Source organism: Canis lupus, chromosome 1 (assembly GCF_011100685.1).
Source record: "Canis lupus familiaris isolate Mischka breed German Shepherd chromosome 1, alternate assembly UU_Cfam_GSD_1.0, whole genome shotgun sequence".
NCBI lineage: Eukaryota > Metazoa > Chordata > Mammalia > Carnivora > Canidae > Canis > Canis lupus.
This window is the reverse complement of record NC_049222.1, coordinates 88,520,994-88,548,838: the sequence shown is the minus strand read 5'-3', so window position 1 is coordinate 88,548,838 and position 27,845 is coordinate 88,520,994. Positions and strand designations below refer to the sequence as shown.

The following is a 27,845-nucleotide window of genomic DNA, read 5'->3' as shown; positions in this document are numbered from 1 at the left end:
TTCTGGTGGCGGCGTTCTATTCTCAGTAACATTAGCCTCATAAAGTGCACAGAAAATGCACCTCCCTAAACTGAATTCCAAGCATTCGACACTCCTTCTAAGCATTCTTTCCTGACTTCTGTACTTCTAATCACTACCTCTTGGTTTCAGGAGCACAGGTCTGCAAACGAACGATAGAACTCAAACCCGAATGCAGTTAATCTGAAGAGTAGTGGAAGCACAGGGGCAATTGCATCTCTGTGGCAACCCTTTGAAACCCAGTGACAGCGGTAATGGCTTTAATACCTAATGACAGTCTCCTTTCAAGAGCTTTATGAATATTAATACCCTGATCAAAGAGCAATATTTAAAAACAAGGAGTGTGTCTTCAGTTTTGACCGCAATGTCTCCAAGGTGTAAAAGGCTCATAATTTTTACAGTTTACAGGTGTGCATTTCAATGAGGTGGGCTTGACACTGCTACTGCTGCTGGGATAGGAGGTCATGAAATGTTATAATTTTTATGCTCTTTTCCAACTGACAACGGTAAAACTAGTGATTTCAATCTGCCAGTTTTTAGATGAATACAAGCAGGTAACTACCATGTGCTCAGAACAGGGCTAGCATTTTGGTAAGTAAAGAAGCAGGCAACACCATTCCTGTCTTTAAGAAGCTTACACTCCAACTGGGAAAATATAACTAATATAATCAGCCAACTAGAAATCAATATAAAAGACTTTATTTCTACCCTGTGTCAAGGACTCTGCTAGTCCCAAGGATATAAAATAATCAAGATCCTTAACTTAGTCCCTGTCTGGAAGGGGCAAAGAAACATTCAAGTACAATAAAGTAATAGTAGCAAAACAACAATAATAACAGTAAGATTCCATGAGGACTTAGTATAGGGTAGTGTGCCTGGCATTGCATGGACTGTCATGTGAGTTTATACAGACCTCTGCAGGATTAGGAAGGGCCAGTGAAGTCAATTCTTTTTTTTAAATTTTTAAATATTTAATTAATTTATTAATTAGAGACATACAGAGAGAGGCAGAGACATAGGCAGAGGGAGAAGCAGTGGGGATCCTGATGCAGGACTCAATCCCAGGACTCCAGGACCACAACCTGAGCCAAAGGAAGACACTCAACCACTGAGCCACCCAAGTGCCCCTAATATTGTATGAGTTTAAGGTATACAGTGTACTGATGTAATATGTGTCTATCTTGTGAAATGATTACCACCATAAAGTTAGTTAACACATCCATCACCTCCCAAAGTTACAACTTGTGTGTATATGTGTGTGTGTGGTGGGGGGAGGGTGAGCACTTTTAAGATCTACTCTCTTAACTTTCAAATATACAATATTGTTAATTATTGTCACCATGCTATACATTACATCTCTAGAACTTATCCATCTTATAACTGGAAGTTTGTACCCTTTGACCACCTTCCCCCACTCTTCTCACAGCCCTTTCCTCCTTGAAATGCTGCTAGTATAAATTTAGTGGAATGGCTGTAGCTCAAGTCTGTAAGAAAAAAAAAGGCACATCTTCCTTTGTTGCTCCTCATACAGCATGGGCATAAAGCCAAGAGAAGAAAACATTCTAAAATACTCCTTCTAATCCTGAAGTAAGAAACAGAAAACAAGACTATTCACCCGCAGAAGTCTCCAAACAAATGAAATGTGAAAGTGATTGGAAGCACTTGTCAGGTAGAGACCTAAGCTCATTTATTATCTGGGAGGCTCCCATTATAAGGATCCCCTGTTGGCAGGGGTGCCTCACAATGCACACTGGTGCTCAGCATCTCCGGTGCCCATGGTTGATGCTGCCCTAAGACCACGAGAGGTCTGAGATTTAAATACACATCTGATGGGCGTCCTTAGGTGGTCTTATTTTTTTTTTTTAGGTGGTCTTAAATATGGATGTTCCTCGGTTATTTCTCTCTGCATACTGTCTCCCGGCAACCCATCCATTCCCATGACCTTAATTATGGGCACATTAATTCTCCCTTCTTCACGCTTCTCCATGGGGCTCTGGGCCAGAACATGCATGCCTCCTGGATATCTCCCTACAGCTGTCTCACCTGCCCAAAGACCAACTGACCATCTCAGTACTTCCTCCCTAATTTATCAGTTAGCTCAACAGTTCAGACACCTGCCATTTCCACAGCTGTTCATCTGCCGTCCTTCCCCCCCAACTCCCCACAACTCTGCACCCACTGCCAGGTTCTGCTCCATCTCTTACACTGCTTAGACCCTCCAGTTTGCCCCATACCCACAACACTCTTTCTCATCTAGCCTACAGCTTGGCACCTTACTGTCCTCCTCCCTCCAGAACATTCTCAATAGGCAGCCAGACTGCCTTCCTGAAATGTAACTCTAATCATGTCCCTCCTTTCTTTAACATTTTTTTTCCCACCATGGTTCTCCAGGTAATGACCCCAGTGGTGGCTTCAAGGCCTGAGTGCTCAGACCCTACTAACCCATCCGGCTTCCTCTCTCATCATGCTCCTGCCCCTATGCTGGGCATTTATCAGGACTCTACCTTGCCTCTCAGCCTGATTAGCTACTGCTCATCCTTCAGAACTCAGTCTAAAAAAATCCTTTCCACCAAGGTTCTCCCCCTTCCTCCCCCACACTAGGGTAGGTCTTCCTGTTACATATCCCCATAGCAACACAAACTCCTGCTTTTATAGCACAGGTTAGGATGGTCATTAACCAAATTGTCATCTGCAAAATCTCCTCCCCTGCCCTCGTCCTAAGGCTCTTCGCCCTGGGTCCTTAGCCCTCCACCATCCTGACCACACTAACCCAGTGCCCTGTCATCATCCAATTGCATAGTGGTTTCCATACCACACCACATGCTTCTTAAAGTGACCAACTTTGTCTTTTACCTGCCACTCCTCAGGATCTAGGGCAGTGCTAAATGCTAGTGATGAATGCCAGTTGAATGAAGGGTGAAGAAATTGCTCTGAAAGCAACTCCTCAGTACAGAAATCTGATCCTGACACTTTCCTGATCAATGGCTTCCCATCTCACTCAGAATAAAATTCAAGATCCTTTTCACCACCAGTCAAGTTTTGCATGATTTTGCCCTTGTCGACCTATCTGATCTCATGTCCTACACTGTCCTTTTAATTTCTCTCTTTCCCTCTCTCTCTTTTTTAAAGATTTTATTTATTTATTCATGAGAGACACAGAGAGAGGCAGAGACATAGGCAGAGGGAGAAGCAGGGTCCCTGCGGGGAGCCTGATGTGGGACTCAATCCCAGGATTCCAGGATCACACTGTGAGCTGAAAGTAGACACTGAACCACTGAGCCACCCAGGTGCCCCAAGTTTCTCGAACACACCCCACTCATTGTCACATCAGGGCCTTTGCACCTGCTGTTTCCTCTACATGGAGCATCTTCCCCGAAATCCCTGTTGCTGGCTCTCCACCTTCTTCCAGCCCCTGCTCAGCTGTCTGCTCAAACAGTGCCAGGCTTCCCTCATCCATTAGCTTGAATCCCTCCTGCCCTGCTTTATATTGCTTCTTGGTGTGTTATCATCTGATGTTAGATATTTGCTGTTCATTTACTGTCTGCCTTGCTCTATGTGAGTGTCAGGTTTGAGAAGGCTGAAACTCTGTTCCTGTCATTCTACCTGTATTCCCAGCTATCAGAACAATGTCTGGTAACTCAGTAGGTATGCGAGAAATATTTGCTGAGTGAACGATGAATGAATAAAGGCCCCCAAACAAATGGATTATGTACTTCAGTACTGTTTCAATTGTTTTACCATGATTATTTATAATAATAATAAAAAGCATACGTGCTAGTGTGGAATTATTATTATTCATTCATTCACCAAATATTTACTGGATACTGCATACAGCAGGAGAGCACAGAGGGACATGAGCCATTCTACATGGAAGAAACAATACTGCAGTGAGCTCTTGGAAGATGAGCAGACACCTGCCAGATACAGAAGAGTGTTCTCCACAGAGAAAATCGCACTCACAGAGGGGAAGGCCAGGCATATGAAAGCTGCCTCCAATGCTAAGGAAATTCCCGCCAGCCCCATGGACACCCAACATGTAGTCATTCACTTAATTCAAACTGTTCATCTTTGACTTTTTTACATTCCTCATTAACTTTGAACCTTAGGTTTGGACCACATCCTCTTGTGTCTATCTGACTAATGCAGAGATTCCTGGAAGATAGGCCAATCAAGATGAACTGTGGGGCTTTTTCAAATGATGCTAGGGTCCTGGACATCCTGTGTGTGGGATACCCCCACTGCTGACTCTCCACCTTCAGCTTCTTCATCCCACACACCTGAGCACTTGAGGAAGAGAGCTGTCTTCCTCAGTTAGGAGGAGGCAGGAGAATTAATGGAGACCCTGGGGCTTGTGCCGAGAATCCTGGGAAGGGCTGGCCTGCCCTGGCTGTGCCTTGCACTCCTTTCCAGACTTCACCTTCATCAGAAAATCCATCCTCCTGCTTCCCCCACAAAAGACATATCTTTTGCCAAAAGATATGTACTCCACTACACTAAGTAAGAGAACAAGATGTCCAGGCTACTCCACCCATGGGGCGGGCAACCCCGCTGTCCAGCTGGAAGATGATGGAGGAAATGTGTTTCACTAACAGGAGGCAGTGGGAGTCACTGGGATCCCCTGGGAATGTCTCACATGCCCTAAGTGGAAGTTCTCATTTCTCAAAGCTCCTGATCAGAGTCAGCTTGTGATAACACTTCCACAAAGGGAGAAAAAAAACAAAATGAAACTCATAGGAGGTCCTAGGCTTTGGGAGAATCACTCATTTGAAAACTTAAATTTGGGGAGAAATAATCTAGCCACTCTGCAGTTTAGAGTTTTCATGTGTTATTTGAAATTGGAAAAAACCAATTACATCTTCCACTTAATTAATATAAAACCATAGCCGGAATGTATGCATCATATCACATGTAGCCAGCAGGCAAAGGACTGGCCTTCCCCAACCATATTTCTGATCACCTCTAAGAGAATTTTAAGCCTGTTCTCCTCTCTTCTAGCCTCTCTCATTTTCAACCTGCAGTGGATGATATCCTATCAAAAATGTAGAAGTCATTCATCTAAATAGTTCATACTGTAGTCATAGGAGGTTCTTGATAAGCCAGTTCACCAATACTTTGGAAAGTAAGACAGTATAATGGTCAAGAGAGCTCTGCCACTTAACAGCTGTGTGTGTACAATGTTCTGTTTCCTCACAGATGCCTACATTACAGAATTATTGATAAAGGACTAAAGGAAGTAACATGGGCCTGGGGTTTCCCACAGAGTCTGTCATGCAGTAAGCAATACAAGAACTGTACCTCTACTACTTCTAGCTAAGCAAGTTAGAGGTATCTGTGAGGCAGTGGATATGGGCCAGACTTTCCAGGAAGGTCCCATCTCCAATCTGACATATCCCCAAATCTAGCTACAGAAAAGGATGCTGAATCCAAAAGATGGGAAACTGAAAAGAACAAATATTGAACCACTGCCTCACTATAAGTAGCACTTAGCTATGAAACATTCTGTAGTATTTCCATTTCACATCCTGGGGTATCTTCCCTTGGAAAAGGAAAGTTAACTTGGTCACCTTTCCTTGGAGACTAGGTTTTTCATTCAGGTGTGGCTTTTTTTTTTTTTTTAAGATTTTATTTATTCATGAAAGAGAGGCAGAGGCAGAGATATAGGCAGAGGGAGACGTAGGCTCTCTGAAGGGAGCCTGATGTGGGACTTGATCCCAGGACTCCGGGATCATGACCTGAGCCAAAAGCTGATGTTCAACCACTGAGCCACCCAGGTGATCCAAGGTGTCGTTTAATACGCTCCTCCCCACCACACCACATAACACCTCTAAACTGAGAAATATCTCTAAAAGAAGTGATTTTCATATAAGAAATACAAGCCAAGCAGAATATGCCAAGCATTAAGGCTATATGAGAGAGATTATAATAAAGTATTACATGCACGTATTTCTATATATTAGTGTGTGTGTGTGTGTGTGTGTGTGTATCTGTGGCTCTCAACTAGGAATGATTTTGTCGTCCTCCCTTCCCCCATTATATCTCTTATATAAATGTCTCATCTGGAGACATTTTTGATTACAAGTGTGTGCTGGGGTGTGGCTGGCATCTGGTGGATGGAGTTCAGGGATGTTACTAAACATTGGACAATGCACAGGACAGCCTTGCACACAGAGTTAGCCAGCCCAAAGTGTCAATAGTGCTGAGACTGAGAAACCCTAATATATATATGTATTATATATATATATATATTATATATATATTTACATATATTTCTATCATTATGAGGGTGATTGAGATGACCCTATGAATTTTCTACTAAGATGAAGAAACAGAAAGCTTTCTCTGTAAGACTTAACATATAAATAAAACCCTGCTGTAGAGGTGAACGCTAGGTTTTAACTTGAGGAAAAAAGCACAATTATTCTGTTTTCTTCTGGGATAAAACTGAGTCAAATATGGCCAAGAAACCTACTAGAGACTTTTTTCTTCCTAGGCAGATAAGAGCAGCCTGAACCAAGCTCCAGAAATACTTAAATCAACTTGCCAGGCACGCAATCCTCACCTGGATAACATTGTGAATTTCTGTTCCCTTGCTGGGTAGGTTAGACTAGAGGGAGAGGTTTCAGTGTATTTTAAGCTGGAGAATCAGAGAGTATTAATCAGCATTTTTTGAGAAGCTTGAGAAGGCCCTTACCTCATCCCCTTTCCTTCTAGCAAGAAGGGGGCGGTGCAGGTGTCGTTCAGATGAACGGGAGCCCACTCAGGCTTTGGGACTCAAGGCTCCTTTGCACTCCTTTGCACACTTTAATAAGAGAACCTTGTGTTATGAAATGGAAGCACTTGCTTTCATATAAATGTACTGAGTGTCTACTATGTGCCAGGCGGTTAAGGAAATGGTGAGACCCAGCCCCTGAGCTCCAGCGGCTCAGGAGGGGAAAATGCATGATGAATGAATGACAGGGTTTTGCTACAAGAGCAACAGCTCAATGTTCAAAACTCTCAGAGAAATAGAGAATCATTATTTAGGGCAGTCAAAGGAAGGTATCCTGGAAAGGGGGCTATCTTCTTGGGTTTTAAAGGAGGAAGAATGTTTTCCAGATGTAGTGTCAGGGCTGGAGGAAGGGTGTGGCCGTGCAAAGACCACACCCTAAGGTATCAAACGGCCTTGCGTGGTCAGGGGGCTTGGCACACTGGGTTTCTGGAGCTGAGTGCATGGCTATGAGGGGAGGAGACAGGCTGGGGGATGTTGCTGAAACTATGGGCTGGGGCCTGGCAAATTAATACAGCTTTGATGGTATCAAGTAAAGTGTCCTCATCGTCATATAGGATTATTTTTAAGACAGAGTGTAATTTTATAATCTATCCTATTACAGATGCAAAGTGACTTCTGGAAGACATTTTAGTTTCCTCTAAGCATCTCTGTTTTCCTAACATCTAGAGCTTTCTTTACAAATAGATCTATGACGGAACCATTTCCTAAAAGAGGGCTAAGTAAATTCGTTTGGAGTAGGAAAAAAACTACTTTCCAACCAATTTTGGAGCTCTTTCAAGGAACTTTTGGATCTGCTTTAATAGAGCAGTGACCCCTGACCTTTCTCCATCACCTCTCAGCCAATTAACAAATTAAATCCTTGCTGGCACAGGCTGGCTTCTGTATTTCTCTCCCTATATCATGTTGGAGGTGCCACATACAAACCTGAGCAGATTATAAATTAAATGACACTCTACTTGGGACAGTGGAGTGGCTCAGTGGTTGAGTGTCTGCCTTCAGCTCAGAGTGTGATCCTGGGGTTCTGGGATCGAATCCCACATCAGGCTCCCCACAGGGAGCCTGCTTCTCCCTCTGCCTGTATCTCTGCCTCTCTCTGTGTGTCTCTCATGAATAAATAAATAAAATCTTTTTTAAAAAAATAAATGACACTCCACTTTCTGAGGCATGAATCACCAAAGCCTCTGATTAGAATCTCAATTTTCCCTCTTGGCTTGTGACTATGATCTAAAGAAAAAAAATTAGAGTTAATAAATCAACATGAAACAACATCAGCCTCATAAAACAAGTCCCTCCTGGTCTTTATTACTTTTTACATTGACAAAGCAATTCTCCAACTCTCAAGTGGGAGTGGGGTGGTGGGTGCTATCAGAGGCCATCTGCTGGCACCACACACCGCTGGATTTCCCTCCTTCTTGGTCACTGGGTATTTCCTCCAAACCCAGACGCAGGAGTGGATGTCAAACTGAAGCACAATTTTTATCATTCACTGGTAATTCTGTCAGTTGGAAAATGATAAAAAAAATTTTATTGTTGAGTGAACTTACGCCACGGGTTGAAGATTTTTTACAAAGTGACGTCATGAAAGTAACCACATTAGAGAAAAATTGCCCATGACCCTAGCATTATTAATCTGTCTCTTATGCAATTTTACATAGCTATAATCAAAGTCCATTCAACTTTGTGTTCTTATCTTTTATTAATTTAGGTAATTATTTGTCTGTAAAATGGATTGTACCAGCATTAAAATGTATGTTTTCTGAGAATACTTAATGGCATGCATGGGAAAATGCTTTTATTTATTTATTTATTTATAAAAATATTTAATTGATTTATGTATTTGAGAGACACAGAGAGCACATGAGTGGGGGGAGGGGTAGAGACAGGGGGAGAAGCAGACTTCCTACTGAGCAGGGAGTCCGATGTGTGACTTGAATCTAGGACCCTGGGATCATGACCTGAGCCAAAGTCAGACACTTAACTGACTGAGCCACCCAGGAAAAATGCTTAGCATAGTGTCAATTAATAAATACAAAATACAAAACTATATAATTTACAAGCTTAATTTTTGTGTGTATACACACACACACACACACACACACACACACACATATATATAGCCCCACACAGAAAGAAGTACACAAAAATATTAATGGTGGTTATTTTTGGATGGTAGGATTATTTTTTAAAATTGTTTTTCTGAAATTTTCAAAGTTTCTGCAATGGAAATTTAGCATTTTACATTGGAAAAAAGTTCCAAATATTACATTAAAATTTTCCCATGCTTCTCATGTCAATAACTGTCACTTTAATGCTTGCACAAGATGCCATTGGATGGACATAACTTTTTTACTTAATTCTCTTTTGTGGGGGGTATGGGAGCTTTTTCTCACTTTAGGCTATTTTAACTCATGCTCTAAATTTCTGCCTGGTTCCATATCCAAGCTGTTTTATGTAGAAAATGAGGCATGGATGATCAATGAGTCAGGGCAGAGCTCAGAGCACAGGCACTGGCGTTGGCCATTTCTGATCAGAAGCCTGTCCTGCTGCTTCCTAGCATGGCCGTGGCATGTCACAAAATGTGACAAGAGAAACAGAGATCCTGGATACTGGACACTGGGAGATATGCTCTTTGTACCATCTCTCTCACCCTCACCCCTTCTCCAGCCACCTGAATCTCCAGCTGGAATGAATTTTTATAAGCTGCCTAAATACTACCCTCAGCTTCCACTACTTTTCTGTGTATTGCTCATTCTAGAAAGCCCCTTCACTTGGTCTTCACTAGGGCCAACTCCTGCCCACTTGGGTCAAGTGCCTATGCTCTTGTGATCCTTCTGAACCCCCTTATCTGGGTTAGCTGCCCCTCCTTGGGAAGGAGTCCCAGCGCCCATGGTAAGTACCTTCTTCTGAGTATTTGCCGCATCATGTTTGCCTATTTACTTCTCTCTTCCACTACACTGAAAGCTCCTCGGGTCAGAGCTGTCATTTCCATCTGAAGCATTAAGCACAGGGTTTGACACACAGCAGAGACTCAAGATGGTGGCTGCCTGAATGTTTTTTTTTTCCATGTCATTCATCTTCAAAAATGCGATTTTAGCAGTTACATAGTACTTTGTTACATGTTCTATGTATAATCTATTTGTTCTTGACATATAACATTTTAAGGTGTACAGTGGGATTGATACACACACATAGTAGTAAATGTTTGCCACAATAAGGTTAGTTAACACGTCCATCACCTAAGTACACATTCTTCTTGTTATGAGGACATTAGAACTCCACTCCCATAGCAACTTTCAGTATACAACCCAGTATTGCTAACTATAGTCACCACACTGTACATTAGATCTCTGGAACTTAAAAGTTTTTACCCTTTGACCAGTATCTCCCCATTTTCCCCACTCCTCAGCCTCTAGCAACCATCATTCTACTCTCTATTTATATGGGTTCAACTTTTTAAAAAAAATCTCACTTTTAAATGAGATCATACAGTATTTATCTGACTTACTTCACTTAGCATAATGTCTTCTAGGTCCATCCATGTTGTCACAAATGGCAGGACTTCCTTCTTTTTCATGGCTGAATAATATTCCACTATGTGTGTGCTCACTATATATATACACATTGTAAATATACACATAGTTTTTTGATCCATTCATTCATCAATGGACACTTAGATTGTTTTCACATCTTGGTTATGGTGAATAATTCCAGAATGAATATGGGGGTGCAGATATCTCTTCAAGATAACAATTTCATTTCCTTTAGATATATACCCAGAAGGGTGGTTGCTGGATAATACAGTAGTTCTGCTTTTAATTTTTTGAGGAACGTCCACACTGTTTTCTACCATGGCTTCACCAATTTACATTCACCAACAGTACGCAAGGGTTCCCTCTTCTCCATATCCTTGCCAGCACTTAATCTATCTTTATCTCTCTTTTAAATAATAGCCCTTCTAACAAGTGTGAGGTGAAATCTCACTATGATTTTGAGTTGTATTTCCCTGATGACCAGTCACTCAAAATGGTGTTGAGTGCCATTTCATGTACTTGTTGGCTAAACTGTATGTCTTCTTTAAAAAAATGTCTATTCCTATACAAATTTTTTAAAGTTAGTTCTTTTACAAGTGAGAAGAGTTGGGGTTGTGTGGGTGGCTCAATCAGTTAAGCATCTGACTTTGGCTCAGGTCATGATCTAAGGGTCCTGGGATGGAGCCCTGATTCGGGCTCCACATTCAGCGAGGAGTCTACTTTTCCCTCTCCCTCTGCCCTACCTCCTGCTCATGTATACACTCTCTCTCATTCAAATAAATAAATAAAATATAACAAATAAATAAATAAAGTCTATTCAAATCCTTTGCCATTTTCTAAATTGGGCTGTTTGCTTTCTGCTATTGAATTGTAGAAAAGTTCTGAGCTTGTTAATGTTTGTAAACCATTACAAAAATGTAATATAGAGATCGCCTCCCCAACCTTAAATTTTTCCTTTCTTTCAATTTTGGTCAGGAAACTAGACCCAGACTAAGAAACAAAAAATTTAAAAAGCCTTAGTATATAGATAACCTGCTGGAAAGCAAATGACTATATTGATCTCTTATTGAAACTCTGACAAAAGAGATCCTCTGAGGTCCTAGGGAATTAAAGGTTAAACAGTGTAAAAGGTCATGATTAATTCTTTGTATTTGATGTGCTGGTTTTACTCTTATTTTAGGTAACTGAAAAATATTCATAAAAATTTCACAAATAATTTTATTTGAATGAAAAATAAACCCAGTTGATCTGAAGAAAATATCAAATGATTATTAGTAGATTATGGCCCACAGTCATGGCAACAGCTATGAATGTGGCATGAGTGAAGGATGGGAAGCCCTGGGCTGGACCAACCCCCACATTACAACACCCAAGTGGTTATCCATGATGGCACACTCCAGCACAGCCCACATACAACGTGAAGAATTTCCCTTAAGATTGTCACAAAATGAAAGACCAAGGGAGAAGGCTTTGGAAAGGAGATGGGGGCATTTACAATTCAGTACCATGGGGATGAGGTGGCCAAGGAGTCATATTTGGCTTGTGAGTGAAGAAACCGCATGAGAAAAATGTCACTCAAATAAAATGAAAGAAACAATTATCATTATTATGAAAACCTAGTATCACTTCACATAAATAGAATAGACCATGAAAATATCTGATTAGTAAATAAAGAATGCTCATCCGTTAGCCACTTAAAATTATCTAGCTAACAACAGTAGAGGAGACTTTAAGCTCTTCATATTTCAGATGAGAAAAATAAAATCCAGTGAGCTGTCCGAGGTCACACAGTTGGAACACCACATCTCTGGGCTTCTCCACCATGACACCCCCAACATGGTAGCAATCACCAGAACTGGCCCAGCATGAGAAATCCTTTTGTCCCACGTGACTCTGCAAAGGACTCTTTTCTGTGCCTCTTAGCTGATATAAAGTGCCTCAGATTTGCTGTCTGAAGGTAACTGTTAAAGGAGTCTAGAGGCAAATTAGAAAACATTGATTGCACTTTCTTCCTCCAGAGTGAGAAATTAAATCAACCAAGCAAAATTGGAGCATCCCAGCTGCAGTGTCAGGGGAGCCCCTGGCAAGGGCCAACACAGCATGAGAAGCAAGGAACCGGCCCTGTACACTGGGAACACAGAATCCAACCACTACAGCTTTTCTTAGGTCCTGAGACCCTGTGGCTTCAAGCCAGAGTGCACGTGGCCACAGGGGGTTTTCTTTGTGAATATGTGCTGGTTATGTATAGAAGCCCAGGGCATCTAAGGTCAAGATTTTTAAAATCATCTTTTGAAGCTTGAATTCACAGACCATCCCTTGTCTGAGTTCTCTGAGTCTTCTCACCTTTATTGATTTCTCCTTTCTCTAAATTTTGCCCAGGGGCAGCCCTGGTGGCGCAGCGGTTTAGCGCCGCCTGCAGCCCAGGGTGTGATCCTGGAGACCCAGGATCGAGTGCCACATCAGGCTCCCTGCACGGAGCCTGCTTCTCCTTCTGCCTGTATCTCTGCTGCTCTCTCTCTGTGTGTCTCTCATGAATAAATAAAATATTTAGTCCCCCCCATGAATGAATGAATGAATGAATGAATGAATAAATAAATAAATCTTGCCCAGAATTTCAGGATAAAAGGGGCTGTGAGGTAATGATCTGGTTGAGAGTAAGCATATCAATTGTACTTAGTTTATATGCTTTAAATTAAAAAAATCACAAATGAAATAATTTTACTATTCACACTTTACAAAGATTGAGAAATCAATAATCTATAACCGGGGATATCATTAAGTGGGACGGAGGCCAAGGAAGACATGGTAGATTTATGAGAGAAGGGAGCTGTCCCCACTGGCCACCACTGGGATCTCCTCTGTTCTTTCCCCGTCCAGGCTTTAGAATCCAGCTTAGCAATGCACTCTGTCTGCTATGAGAGGATATCTGTACATCAACAAATACAATTTTATCAGAACTTCACAAGAATTATACTGATCCATGAGAATAGAGATTCTGTCCTTGTGTATAAACATGTACTCAGCACCCAGCACCATGTTAGCACATACTAGACACTAAATATTTGTTGACTGCATGGATGGAAGGAAGCAAGGAAAGAAAAAGGGATGGATGAATTGATGTATCAATGAATCAATGAGAAAACTGGGGGTATGAAAACTGCTTTATAGAAAGCCATTCTTTCAATGGGCAAAAGAGGATTAGGGAACAGAGTTCCAGAAATAGCCAAGTCCTAGTTCCTACAGACATTTCAATGAGATTTTTGTAGATAAAAAGGTACAGCCAGGGGAGCACCTGGGTGGCTCAGTTGGTTAAGTGTCTGATTCTTGCTTTTGGCTCAGCTCATGATCTCAGGGTCATGGGATTGAGCCCTACATCAGGCTCTGTGCTCGGCAGGGAGTCTGCTTGAGATTCTCTCCCTCCCTCTCCCGCTGCCCTTCCCCCTGCTCATGTTTTCACTTTCTGTCTCTAAAATAAATAAATAAAAAATTTTAAAAGGTACAGCTAAAAAAAAAAAAAATCCCAAGCATCACCAAGAAAATTCAGTGTTTGTTAACATGCAGCTTGACACTGAGGGCTTCCCCTCCACCCACCACATGGGGACTAATGTCAGCAGAGCATAAGCTTACACATGACGGTGCTAACATGCAAAGGCACCTGAAAAGCACCACTGGGCCCTTGAATCAGTGCTTTTCTTGGAGAAGTGGTTTTTCTAGGGATGGTCCTAATTTCTGAGCAAGTCTGGACCATCAATGACAGAGGACATGTGATGGGCAAAATGATCCCCAGTTGATGGGGTCTATATCCAATTTGCTTTATGATGACTCTGACTGTAGGAGGCATATCCGTATTTTTGTTTCATTCCTATTTTGCCAATATAATTCCTCAAATGGAGTATAAACAGGGGCTATATTTTATGCTCATCTACCTAACAGTGAAATCACTTTTTGTCCTCACAAGAAGGGGAGGCTGGTATTAGCTCCTTGTTACTGCTGCAACTGTAAGGTTCTGAGAAATCAGTTTAGCCAAGGTTACACAACCAGTAAGGGAAGAAAGTAAGGAAGGACCAGATGCAGGAGTCTCACTTTTAAGCCAGTTTTCTTAAGTGTCTTATCAAACCTGCCGCAGTGCGCACAGAAAAGTTGTAGATCTCAGTTAGCGCATGTTACCGGAGTCTCGTAAATATATCATCACTGCAATAAGACGCAAAGGGAGAGGTAAATAAGCGGGTGGGGGAGGAGGAAGGAAAGGAGAGAAAAAACAGAGAAAAGCCAATTTGGTAGTAGATCTAATTTGATTCTTCCTGGTTCCATCCCATTTCTCAAAAGCCAATTAGCCGCAGAGTGGTTTTTATAGCTGTGCAAAGCCAACTGTCTCAGCCAGCCTCTGACCCAGAGCCATGGCTCTCTGCAGCCCCAGTTTTTTCCAACTTCCTTAAAAAAACATAACCACATCTGCCTGAGGTACCATTCTCAAAACACAAGTGCAAATTTAACAAAGGACCTTTATTGGGCAGTGAGCACAGCAAGGCATAAGTGAGGAGATGGGAAGCCTTGCTCTCTGTCTTGGAGAAAATCATTTTTAAATACCTGGATGGCCTATGCATGGGGGCCAAACCCCACTGATTGACTGTGGCTGCCAGGAGCTCTTTCCTGAGGATTTGGAGCCTGAATCCAGGCTGACTGGGTGACTGTTGTTGTCAATTAGCAATGCCTGCCACAGGCATACACTGGGGAAGTTTCTAGCACAATGCCTAGCACTGAGTGTATGCTCAACAAATATTGCTTCTTTTGCTTTGAATTAAATCCTAGAAACCTTCAGCCTGAGCAAAGCACCAGAGAACAACCTTTTCCTCACTGGGCCTGACCTCAGGACAGACAGGTTCTGAGAAAGGAAGACAGACTTTGCATGAAGGGTAAAGGAGACCCAACTCAACCCTACTGGTCTGCGTTAACAAATCCTATTGGTAGTGATTAGTATCCTATTATTCTAGCAAAGCCCTGGATTCCTCTTCACAGTGGGATGACATTATCTAATTGGATAGGACTCTTAGTGAAGTTTGACTACGGCACAGTTATTTTTTGCTCTGGGAAACTTGCTGACAGGCCTCTTTTGAAAAACCAAGAGCATGAAATGCTTTTCACTCCACTGAACGGTGTTCCACATGACACATACTGGTGGGGACTACAGAATCCTGTGGGCTGTATAAAGTACCTTTATCTCCCCACTACATAAACTCCACGGGTCCCTCTCTGTGTCACCTTGGCAGCCTTATGGGCTCTCAAACAGTTAAATAAAATGAAGACCTATGAGGAGCTGAACAGTTGTCCCTAAATTGAAGAGCAGAATTGCTTTCCCAGATTCTGGATGGAGATTCTGACCTGGATCCATCTTTGACATGCCTCTCTGAGCCTCTGAGAGCTTATATAATTGATAGTCACCCACTTCCTGAGCAGCAGGTGACAGAGATCAAAGATGGCCCCAATCAACAGCACCACTGAAATGCCATGCACACGGTGTCATTTCTAGGCACCTTTTTTCCTGGCATTGTAATTTCCTGGTACATCTGACCTGAATCTAATTTAGGCTCATGATAGGCCACATAAATGGTATCAGTCAAAGGAAGAGTGTCAAAATGCATTTCCCCCCTCACCCTGCCCTGCAATTTCCTCACCTCAGGATTATATGTTAGCATGGCCAGAGTTATTCTTTCTGTTGCAAGTAAAAATAAGATCAGCCAGTCAGATTCACTGAGAAAACACCCCTGACATTTACTTTACTGCATCCAGAAGCTTAGCTCACCACACTTCTCTGCGGGCAGGGGGAAAAAAAAAGAGTCCAGACTCCTTCAAAAAGGTGATATGATGCAAGGGGACGTGTTATTTTGCTAGGCAAATAGACTGTCTTCAGGTGGTGTGGTGGGGAGGGACCAGTCCGCATGGAACTGTGGTCCCACACTTCAAGGACTCTCTGGTTTTGCCTTTTGAAATCTGGTTTCAGGACAAAAGGTCGAACAGTTCCTGTCACACGGTAGGCACCCAATAAATATTTAATGAATGGAGGAAGGCCTCTGCAGCTACTCCTTGTTGGCTGTGCCCTAGGGAATATGCAAGGCACAGAGAGGCCCCTGGGGGCAGCAGATGTGAAGGCCAACCCCACTCTTACCTCCCAGCTGTGGGGGCTGTGAGACCTGGTCGTACAATTAGAGGTGATCTGTGAAATGGGGGCTGTGGCTCAGTATGGACCAGGCAGTTGGTAACAGGAGTCCCAGCTTGAGGGCCAACGCAAGTGAAGTGTCTTCACGAGGATACGACAGCTTCTCACAAGCAGATAAAATGTGCTGTGGCTCTATGTGACTCTTAGAAAAGGTCTCTCTTTAGTGATGCTCAAGTATTTACACAAGAGGAAGAGGAGAAACATTTTTAGCCCACAGATACATCTATTCTAAGTGCCCACAGGCATCTACCCCAGTACCCAGTAGATCAAGGAGAGCCACAACTTGTCTTCTGATGTAAAGGATCAGAGTAAGATGATCAGTGGAAGGCCCTTTAATAGCTAAGCTTCCCCTTTGAGATACTGCAAAGGTCCAACCAAAAAAGTCTTCTTGGTTTTTTGGTTAGCAGTGGTAAGAACATTTAACATGCCATTTATCCTCTTGATAAATGTTTAAATGGGGGAACACAGAAGTGAAAACAATTACTTTCTAATCTGCTCTCAGGCCGCTGACACGGTGGCTCCTGTGATCTGGACCTGTTTCTTTCCATGCCTGATAATCAGGCAGTGGGACAGTGATGATGGATCAGCCCATCAAACTGAACTGCAGACGTGGAGATAAAGAACTATGTAAACTGGGTATTTCTGCAGATTTTAGGCAAGCTGCCTGTTATTCTTTCCTCTAGCTTATGTTTGCTTCCCATCCCACCTCCCCAGGCTCCTCTACTCAGTTTCTTCACTAGTAAAATGGGGGAAATGCTACTGATGCACTCTCCTCTGTCCTTTGGAACCCTCTGTCTTTCTGCTTTTCTGGCTTTTTCTTCCTATTTGGGCCATTCCCATTTGGGCCTCACTTTACCAGCCTCATCACTGGGGCTCCTTGTCCTAACTGGGGACTGAGGTGCCCGTCCCTCTAATTTCCTGCCTTCACTTGCACTCCTGGCCTCCTTTGTGATGACAGTGAGTGAAGAGCCATGCAAGCTGGAATCTGTCACGTTCACTTAGACAAGATCCTGCATAGGCTCATGATATCTCTATATACTGAATGAATGAATGACTGAGTGAAGCAAACGAATGAACACATACAATCAGCCCGTATACAAATCCTGGGTGTTAATGGTTTTGACAACTGGGATTTATTTTAAATCTATTACTGTGCTACAAAATTACCCTTCATCAATCAGACACTGTTCTTAAGAATTCTATCTTAAGCTCCTATATCTCAAGTAATTATACTAAAATGGTGTTATTAGAGTTAGCTCAAAAAAATTATCCAGCAAATGAATGAGATTTAAAAGAAAAAAAATCATCTTAAAAGAGATTTCTAATTACATAGTTTAAAAAAATTACCAGGGTTTCCATCCTGACTACGCCCTGCATTTCATAAAAAGCTTTAGATAGCGGCAGACCCACCTCCTCTCACCCAGTGAAGGCTGGAATGTGTGGTATTGCAGAATCATTAAAATCATGGGCTCTGTAGCAAGCACTAGCCAGCTGGGGGACCCTAGGCAAGTACTTGCCTCTCCAGGCTTCCATGGCTTCATCTTCCAAATGTGGATAATAGTACATAATTGGAAGGGATATGGGGAAGATTCGAGGGCATAATCTATTCACAGTGTCCAGCACACGGTGAACACAGTAAATGTCAGCCATTTTCTTCCTACTTGTAAAAACGTTTTTCTATCAGGTCAGTGGAAGAATGGCAAAGATTTGCAGTCTCCCCAGTCATCATACTCCCTTCCTGTCTATTTGCTAATTAAATTTCACCTAATGTCACCGGCTCTTCCCTCCCAACTTCTGTCATTGAAGGAAAATACTGGCCAACCCCAGATAAAAATGTAGATATACAGAAATCACATATATCCGTGCTCTCCATCTCCACAATATCATGAGCATCTAGACGGTGGAGGTGGATGAAAATGGCTCACATTGTGGGCACTCATCATGCGGCAGAGACTGTTTTAAGTACTTAACATGTATCAACTCATTTGATCCTCACAAGAAGCCTATGAGGCCATCAACATGTCTTATTTACCCTCTGTTCACTCAAAAGATGAAGACTTGTGTTATGTTTACTGATGAGCCCTTCCAGGTACATTATAGGCTGTACAGACTAGTGGTTAAGAACACTTCTGGTGGGGCACCTGGGTGGCTCAGTTAGCTAAGCATCTGCCTTCAGCTCAGGTCATGATCTTAGGGTCCTGGGATTGAGCCCTGGCATTGGGCTCCTTGTTCAGTGGGGAGTCTGCTTCTCTCTCTCCCTCTGCCCCTCCTCCCAGCTTGTGTGTGTGTTCTCTCTCAAATTAATAAATAAAATATTTAAAAACAAATAAACAAACAAAAAACCCCAAAAAGTAAAAACAAAAAAGCTCTGGAAAGAACACTTCTGACTCCTCTACCAATTAGCAGTGTGGCTTTAGCCTATTTACTTAACTTCTTCATACCCCAATTTCTCCATATGTAAAATGGGAGCAGTCATCATCATCATCATAATCATCATCATCACAATATATGTAACTATTATAAAAATGAGCTGATAAATGTAAATGGTTTAGAATAGTGCTGGGCACATAGCACATATTCAGTGAATTGTAGCAAACTTTACTATGGGTCCATTTTAAAAAGAAAATAATATCCTTTCTACAAAGTAAAATCGATTTTGTTGCTTATAGATGTATACAAGCAAAGCTCATTTTTGTGTGTGTATGTGTCTTGTAGCAAAGCAAGAAGGAAGGATCAAAGTTTCAATTGATATAAAAACTTGAATTATTCTTGGAGTAGCCAGGAAGACAAGGAATGGTCATTTATTGTCCAGGACGACTTAGTCATCATTTGCCTAGATATCCAGAGTAATCCTTTGATAACTAGTTTAAACCTGTGAATGTCTTATTTGTATATAACATGTCTATAAACAGGATTGAGCTATCCAAGCCTATTACAATGGAATGTTCTCTTCCTTATTCATTTATTCGTATTTGTTCACTTGACAAAACTGTTGAACATCTACTCTGTGACTAATGTTGATCTAGTCGCTGGGGATCAAGCAGTGAAGAAAACAAAGTCCTGGGCAGCCTGGGTGGCTCAGCAGTTTAGCACTGCCTTCAGCCCAGGGCCTGATCCTGGGGACCCAGGATCGAGTCGCATGTCGGGCTCCCTGCATGGAGCCTGCTTCTCCCTCTGCCTGTGTCTCTGCCTCTCTCTCTGTGTGTCTTTCATGACTAAATAAATAAAATCTAAAAAAAAAAAAAAAAAGATCCTGTCCTTGGACACTTTTTTTTATGGTGCCAGCAAATAGATAAGTACATAATAACATGCAAGCTAATAATAACACCATGCCGAACCAGTAGGTTTGCATTTGCAAAATTATCTGCTTCTTAAAATACTAAAAAAAGAAGGGAAAGCTTTAAAGACTAAAATGGTTGCTGGACCATAATAATCTGTTAGGTCAGCTAAGTCAGCTACCTGACTCCAAGCCTGTCAGGATCCTCTGACTGAAAACAGAGGGGATGAAGAGAAGAGCCTGGGACACAAGGAAGGGGTGTGTACCGTTCCTCCATCCCTGCTAGGGCAAGAGGCTGCTGTAGGCTGAAGCACCCTGGAGAGAAGCGGAGCACTCAGAATAGATCCAGCCCTGGCTTTGGTTCCCAGGCTGATGCTACTTCCCTGGGCCCCAGAGATGTCATCTGACCCCAGCTGCAGGTTCAGCTCAGCCAGGTCCCCACAACTCAGTTCTGACTGGCTGGTGGTGGGATTTCTGGAGCACTGATCTGACATCCAAGGCCCAAGATCCAGAACCCTTGACTGTCTGACCTTACTCAATGCTCTAAAAACCAGGCTTCCTCCCTGCTCATGAGACTTAGTTCCCAACTAATGGCCCATTTCTGGGGACAGGATTCCCAGTTTAATCTCTGTACTGAGGCCTGTTCTGGTCACCTGCTGAGCACTCCAATACTCTTTGGACTGGGGACTATGTGCCTTGCTCCTGCTCATCTCATATAGTTTTATACAGCTCTGCAATCAGCCATGCTACCTACAGGCAACCTTTTCCAGCATTTTCAAATTGGGCCTGTTTCTGGATTGTCCATCCATGTATATTCCTGTATTATAGCTTCATGATGGAATCCTACGACAATGGCTGACTGGCCCATGAAGTTTGCTCTGTTGCCATGGGGTTCTTGAACCCTCATTGTAGCTGCTCAACAGGATTTCTGCTGGGACATTTGGAGTCATCATATAATACCCCACCCACATATAACCACTAAAAAGAGAGATAAGTATACTTCTAGAGTTTGGCCATTACCACAGTTAACATCAAGCACTGAGTAGTTATGCCCAGATAGATACCTGGAGTCTTCTTATCCCTTCCTGCACAGAATCAGCTCAGAATCAGATCTCCCTGTATTATGCTCTGAACATGTGCACATCTCTATTATCAAAGTTTCTACTTATATTATGCATCTGATTATTTAATGTCTATGTCCTCTACTCGATTGTAAACCCCATGAGGACAGGAATTGTGTCTGCTTTGCTCACATAGTATCTGCTGAACTAATGGAGGACTGGCACATCAACAGAAGGTGATCTCTGGTTGACTGACATAGGGTCTTCTTTGATTCAGCCCATACCTGAGTTCATATTATGGTAAAATGGGCAGAAGATCTTAAAGCCAACCTCTTGGCTGAACATTCTTTTCTATCTTCTTTTTCTAGCCACAACCTAATAATCTCATGAGGGCACTGCTTCCTCTGTAAGGTTCTCAAGTGGTGGCTGGCCCCCTTTACCACAGTACTTGTTTGTCTGGACCAGGAAGAGCAGCTGGTATCTTCCTTACTTGGCATTGCCTCCAAATCATTCTCTCCTCATTCCTTAAAGTCCTCTCAGCTTTGAAGTTCACCTGATCACACTATAAATCACCCACTCTTGTTTCAATATATCAACAATTTCTGTGACCCTTAGCTTCATTTCTTGGGTTCTGGGTTCCTCTCTGACATCATAATCCTGGATTATTTCAATATACACCATGACATCCTAATAATAGCATGACTACAAGTTCCTCTCCTCTCATGGTATTGTTCTCACCTTATTTCAGCTACTCAGTCTTCTCTCAAACTCATCATGAATATAACTGCATTCTCTGTGAACTCAGCAGAGATGGGGTGATATAAGGGGAGTCCTGGCTGCCCATTACAACTCACATCTAAAAATACTTATTTTGGGGCACCTGGGTATCTCAGTGGTTGAGCATCTATCTGCCTTTGGCTCAGGTTGTGATCCTAGGGTCCTGGGATCAAGTTCTGCACCAGGCTCTCTGCATGGAGCCTGCTTCTCCCTCTGCCCATGTCTCTGCCTCTCTCTGTGTCTCTCATGAATAAATAAACAAAATCTTTAGAAAAAAAAATAAAAATACTTATTCCAAAATTGAATTGAAATTTAAAAAGAATAAAAAATAAAAATAAATGGAAAAAATTTAAAATAAATAAAAAATAAAAATACACATTTCTTAACTGGGATGAAGATACTTAGGTTTATCCTTAACCAACAAAAAGTTTAGGCTAAAGTAAGACAAATCAAATCTTGATCCACTATGGTTCAGCTGCCCCTCTCCCTAGCTCCTAAATCCTCAAATGCAGAACACACATTGCTCTAAGGTCACATTCCCTTGGCTAAAACAATTGTTTATATGATGGGAAGGTGATCCAATGAGACTTCTGAGGCTTCCTGGAAAGACTCTCACTACTACCATAGGTGGCAAGATGTGGAGCCTCTGCATTCATCTTACTTCAGTGAAAGAGAGCCTATCTGAGCATGTAGCCAAACTGGAAGGGAATCCAGAAATGGAGATGGAAAAAAGGACTGTGGTGTCACTGAGTATTTAGATGAAACCATATATTTGGATTCTCAGTTATGTGAGCTACAGCAGTCAATGGCGTGTTTCCACATTGCTTCCTTTCCCTGGGCACACAAGAAAAGTATATTTTTCAGCCTCCTCTTGCAGGTAGGTTGGTCTATTAGACTGAAGTCTGGCTAAAGAATATGCACAGAAGTGATATAAGTCACTTTTAAGCTCTTGCCTAAAAACATCCTATGAGATACTCTGATACTTATTCCCCTTCTATAGCACCTATGAGATGTTCCAGAAGGTACAGAATAGAGTAAGTACTACGATATAAGAAACTGGGTGGGGGGTGAGGCAGCAGACAATGTCAGGGAAGAATGTGGGAATGATATTTGAGCAGAGACCTGCTTTGCCCAGGCAAGCAAGCAATAAAGCTATTAAAGAGAGAAGAGGAAGAAAGAACATCCCTAATAGATGGAATAGCTAGTGTACAAGCTCTGATACAAAAAAAAAAGGGTGTGGCATTTTGGAGGAATAGAAAGGTCATGGTAGGAGAATGAAAGGGTCCAGTAATCCAAGTGTGATAGGCAGGGGCCAGTAGTTGAGGCAAGAGATGATGGTGCCTTGGACCAGAGTGGTAGCAATAAAGATGGAAAAGAAGCAGGTAAGCTCTTTCTATTTTTTAGAAGCAGAACAGACCAAAGTTGGTAGGTGGTTGGAAATAAAGAAAAAAAGAGAGGAAATCAATGTCTCCTAAATCTTTAGTTTGAGCAACTGGTTTGATGGTGACACCATTTAATTGGATGATGAGACAAGAACTATTTGTGGACATGTCAGGTTTGCTGTTCCTGTTAAAGATCTATGCCTAGATGTTAGTGTGGACATCAGATCTTAGATGTCAGAACTTAGCTTCTTGACACCACAATGATAATCATGCAGGAGGCTAAGGCTAATATTTACTGAGCATATAGTATACAGCATGCTTCAGGTGACATGTTTCATTATCCTGTGTAAATTCACCACATCCCTCCCTGTAAGCTAGTACCCCCAATTTACAGAGGAGGAAATGGAAAATCAGATTTGGTAAGGCAATTTGCCAGCAATAACATAACTACCAGACAAATAAGTAGCAGAGTTCTACCTTATAGGGCATGAGACCTTGTCATAACATGTTTTGTATCTCCTGAACTAAAATATAAAAATATAATATGCTTGGGAGAAGAGGTGTATCTTTCTGTTCTTATATCCTCAAAGCACTCAGCACAATGTTTTGTATCTAGAAGATGCTCAGTCAACACTTGTTGCTTGACTTCATTCCTCATGGGAAAGGATGAAATGTGTGAGGTGAGACCCAAACATAGAAGGCTTTCCACTATGCCCTCTGCTCTTCTCTTTCACCTCCATTTAACAAGGAGCTGGTGACACCCTAGCTCACCTTCCTCTTTCACAAGCATTGAGAATACTCTTCAGAGGGGTATGTACAGTACATCATGAGAAGAGTGGGAGCACAGTCACCAGAAACAAGGGGTGGGTGGTCTTAGCACACAGCTTTCCTTCAGTAGCTCATTTAGCCCATGTTTTTTAATCAGACCTTACAGGTTATTGGGGTAGTCTTTTGTACGTTAAATTGTAAGCTCATTCCGTGGCCCATCAAAAACTCAAGTCGCTTCCAAAAACGCTGAAATCAAGAGTAGGAAGACTTGAGATCCTGACTCAATCAGATTCAAGCAGTTCAAACTGGGATTGGTTTTTCTATTTCTCTCTGGCCAAACATTTTAGGTCAACCTTTCACTAGATGAAATAGGAAAAGAATAATTCAAAATACCTGCTATAACCTCCACCTGAATTTTAAGAGAAATGAGGTTACTAGATTCAAAGAGACCAGACTGCTTCTCAATAGAGGGTCCTGAAGAAGTGGTTTGTTAGGAAGCCCTGGGGCGAGGCTCACGTGGCTCCCTCCTCTGGATGGGCCTCCTCCCACCTTTCTTCCTAGGACTCACCCATGCTGGCCTTTGAAGCCTCCAGTCAAATGGAACCTCCTCCAGTGCTCGTGGGATGGCCCACGCTCTTCACTATGTTTCTATACCTGTGCTCATTCTTGCCTTACTTTATAAAAAATGATGAGATATGCTATCAATCTCTTTCTCTCTCTCTCTCTCTCTCTCTCTCTCTCTTTCTCTTTCCCAGACTATGAGTTCCTCATGGAAAGGGACCACATCTTATCCCATCTTAGAAACCCTGGGGTTAAAAAAAAAAAAAAAAAAGAAACCCTGGGGTTTAGCTCAGTTCAGTGAGATGCACTGAAGTTCAATAAGGAGCTGCTGAGCTGAATGGTGGACAGACTGGTGTTGTGTTGCCAGGGGAACAGGAACCTGTGACACAGGAGACTTTGGTACTAGTCCCGACTCCCTGTGAGCTACAGAGTAAGCCCCTTACCCTCTCTGTGTCTGTTTGTTCATCATCCAAAATAATGGGGCTGGACCAGCTCCACTCTGAAGGCCTTGCAGCTCTGGCACTGAGCAATCTAAGCTCACAGATGGGAAAGCAACTGAGGATAATGCATTCATGCAGGCTGGCTCTACAAGGCCTTCATCATTAATCACAATTCTCCAGTCTGACAAAATCCCTCCCCAAACGATCTCAAAAGGATGCTGTACACAATGAAGGAGAAATAATCACCCTCAATTTCCAGACAGAGAATCATGTTCTAATGTCTATTAATTGTGTCAGTCTTGTTCTGGCCAAGTGCATACGCTCTGCTTCTCCTGAGCTTCTCCCCACCCACCCCCTGCCTCACCTCTCCAAGGTGGGCAGGGATACACCTGGGGCCCTGATGAGAGCTAGGTCCTGCTCCCTGCCATGTACTACAGACAGCTTAAAAGTACAAAGAATATTCGGCATATTTTAGTTTCCAGATCTGACTTCAAACTCAACATTAAGACCAAAGTCCTAAGGAAGCACTGGGAACTTTCAGCAGGAAGTGTTTTGCCAAGAGCAGATCTGAATAGACCCATGAAGAAAACCCTCTCTCTCCTATCATTGCCATGACTTCAGGAGGCCCAGAATGTAGGTCTCAAACTGCCAAAGGAGGTAAACAACTGACGTCGAGGCAGGGCTCCAGAGGGACACAACACACTGCCTATTAGGCTCCCTTCTTCAATAGGCTTTCAAAACAGAGCTTCTGACTTCAAGTCCTGATGTTTCCCAGTTAACTACATTTCCCCCTCCCTCTACACGCCTTTCTTCTTCCCTTCACTTCAGTTCTGTGTCTTTTGTGTATTTTGCTCCTGGGGATAAAAATCTCCCAGTGGAAAAACATTTTATGCTTTCAGAAATAGATGTCTCACCAATATTCTTAAATATCTTAATGTGTCAGATGTCCAAACTCTTCCAATTATGTGCACCCCTCAAAACAGAGGACTGTGTCCACCACTTCTTTTGAATGTCCAACACATAAGCCATCACCAGATGTGCCAGGATCAACAAGCCAGATCCTCAATCCATGCTCGTTTCCTGATTTACTTTGATAGGATCCGTGTTTTAATAATAGCGACCAGTCCTCACCTTACTTGATCAGTGCTGAAGTCAATTTTACAGAAGGCATTATGACAGGTATATTTTCTTGCTTGTATGAATGATCCAACTTCCTTCTTCCCTTCCTTCCTAGATATAGTCATCATTTTCAATAATTAGCAATTTACCTAAATTACCTCTATTAGAATGCTAAACAGGAAACTGAAGTCCCTCCACATCCTACTTTCACAGTGTTTGATGATGTCTTTATTGTCAAGGACTCACAATGCTTACAAAGTTTGTGCCAAAGAAAAGTGGCTTCTTATATAAGCTTTTCTTCATACTCTTAAGACTAAAATGGTCAAACCTGAAAACCAAGCAGTAAATATGAGTGTACACTATTACTGGGGCCCCCAGCCTTTTACCTACATAGGAATGGCATATCACTTTACATATTAAATGAAATAAAATGAGAAAGGCTTCTGCAACCAAGAAGTGTTAAAAAAAAAATGCCATATAAGAAATTTAGTCATTCAAATACTGCAGAGTACTTATCACCGTCAGAAGACCCTAACCTTTGGCATAGCAGCATCCATTCCTCATGGTATCAAAGAATTTTCCAAAGGTAATGCATTTAAAATACAAAGGCAAGAGTCTGCATTTCCATTATATTTTAAAAACTTACCCACTGAAAGTCAAGTAACAGATTATATTTCTTTCTTCTTATCACAATATTTGGAGGCTGATATAAATACACTTGATCTTATCTTTGTCTAGTCATTTATAATCTCTGGGAGGCATGACATTTTTTTTCTTTTAGAACGGGTTTTAAGTCAGCAACCACACTATCATGGATACATGATATGAGGTTGCTTTGGGAGGGAAAAAAAAATGCAGTATGTGATAACTCACTTGCTCAGATCCCATCCAATTATAACTGAAAAAAATATTCATGGAATTATAACCATATGAATTATCAGACAACCATCACCAAGGGGCCAAGAAGAATATGAAGGAGGCCTGGAGAGAGTGAGGAGTTGAGGTTCATGTGTAAGCAGAGAACAGATGTACTATGCAGATCAGGAAATTACAGGAGGTTAACACTGCAAGCACAGGCCTGAAGCACAAGCATTATTTTTTATGCACCAGTTTAGAAAACAATGGAGCAGAAAACAAAGGTTTGACCATTTGCTGAAAGGAAATTTCAAATGAGGTCAATTCTTTCACACTCCTATTGGCTCCAATGAAAGCCACAGCAGATAAGAGGGCTAGGGTTTTTAAAAAATCACAACAAAATCCAAAAACATATTAAGCAAATAAACAAAATACAGAATTACTTTCCTAAAAGGAAACCTTTTGTTTTGTCAGCTCTTTTCATCCCTGAAGGACTCATTACTTATGAAAAGAAATTTGTTCAGTGAAGCTCTCTTAAATGACTTTCGTGACCTTGATTACCCAACTCTTATTTAACTCTCTATAATAATTGCCAAGTTGGACTAGATGTGTTTCTATTGCATTTGTGCAATGACAGAGGTGTCAGATACCCTGGGGTCAGAGTCTGCAGATTCCAAAGGTGAGGTGATTCTTATTTCTGTTGAGGAAGCCTTGCTTTCCCCTCCTGCTGGTGTCTCACAGCCCTGAGCTGGACCTTAGGCCTTGGGTCTTCTTCCTGCTGCTTCTCCCCATCCTTTCCCCTGTCAACAACCTCTGGAATGATGCATGCCATATCATGACTGCAACTATGGACGACGGTATTGTTACTCAATCTTTAATGTGCCAAAAATTTCTGGGCAGGAGTTGGGGGTGGGGTGGGGGTCTTTAAAATGCTGAATCTGACCTGGTAGGTTTGCATAGAGTCCCAGAGTTTACATTTCTACTCAGTTCCAGGTGTTGCTGCTGATCCATATACCACACTTGGAGTCACAAGGAATCAAGGGGTATAATCAAGTTCTTGGACCCTCATCTCCT

At 42.1% G+C, this 27,845-nt stretch overlaps 1 protein-coding gene and 1 long non-coding RNA gene across 9 annotated transcripts in view; one reads left to right on the top strand and one right to left on the bottom strand.

Moving 5' to 3' along the window:
* The window catches only part of LOC106559460, a 28,538-nt gene extending 25,317 nt beyond the window's left edge, over window positions 1-3,221 (top strand). Inside the window, exons 5-7 of one of the 6 annotated variants that reach the window (XR_005354202.1) lie at window positions 151-269; window positions 1,550-1,687; window positions 1,885-3,221. This is a non-coding gene — a long non-coding RNA (uncharacterized LOC106559460). Of the gene's footprint in view, window positions 1-150; window positions 427-1,549; window positions 1,688-1,884 lie in introns of all 6 variants that reach the window. The other 5 variants (XR_005354201.1, XR_005354200.1, XR_005354204.1 and 2 more) reach the window with 5 other exon arrangements.
* APBA1 (amyloid beta precursor protein binding family A member 1) overlaps window positions 1-27,845 on the bottom strand; it is a 197,023-nt gene that overhangs the window by 108,977 nt on the left and 60,201 nt on the right. The gene's annotated exons all lie outside the window — the stretch shown is intronic.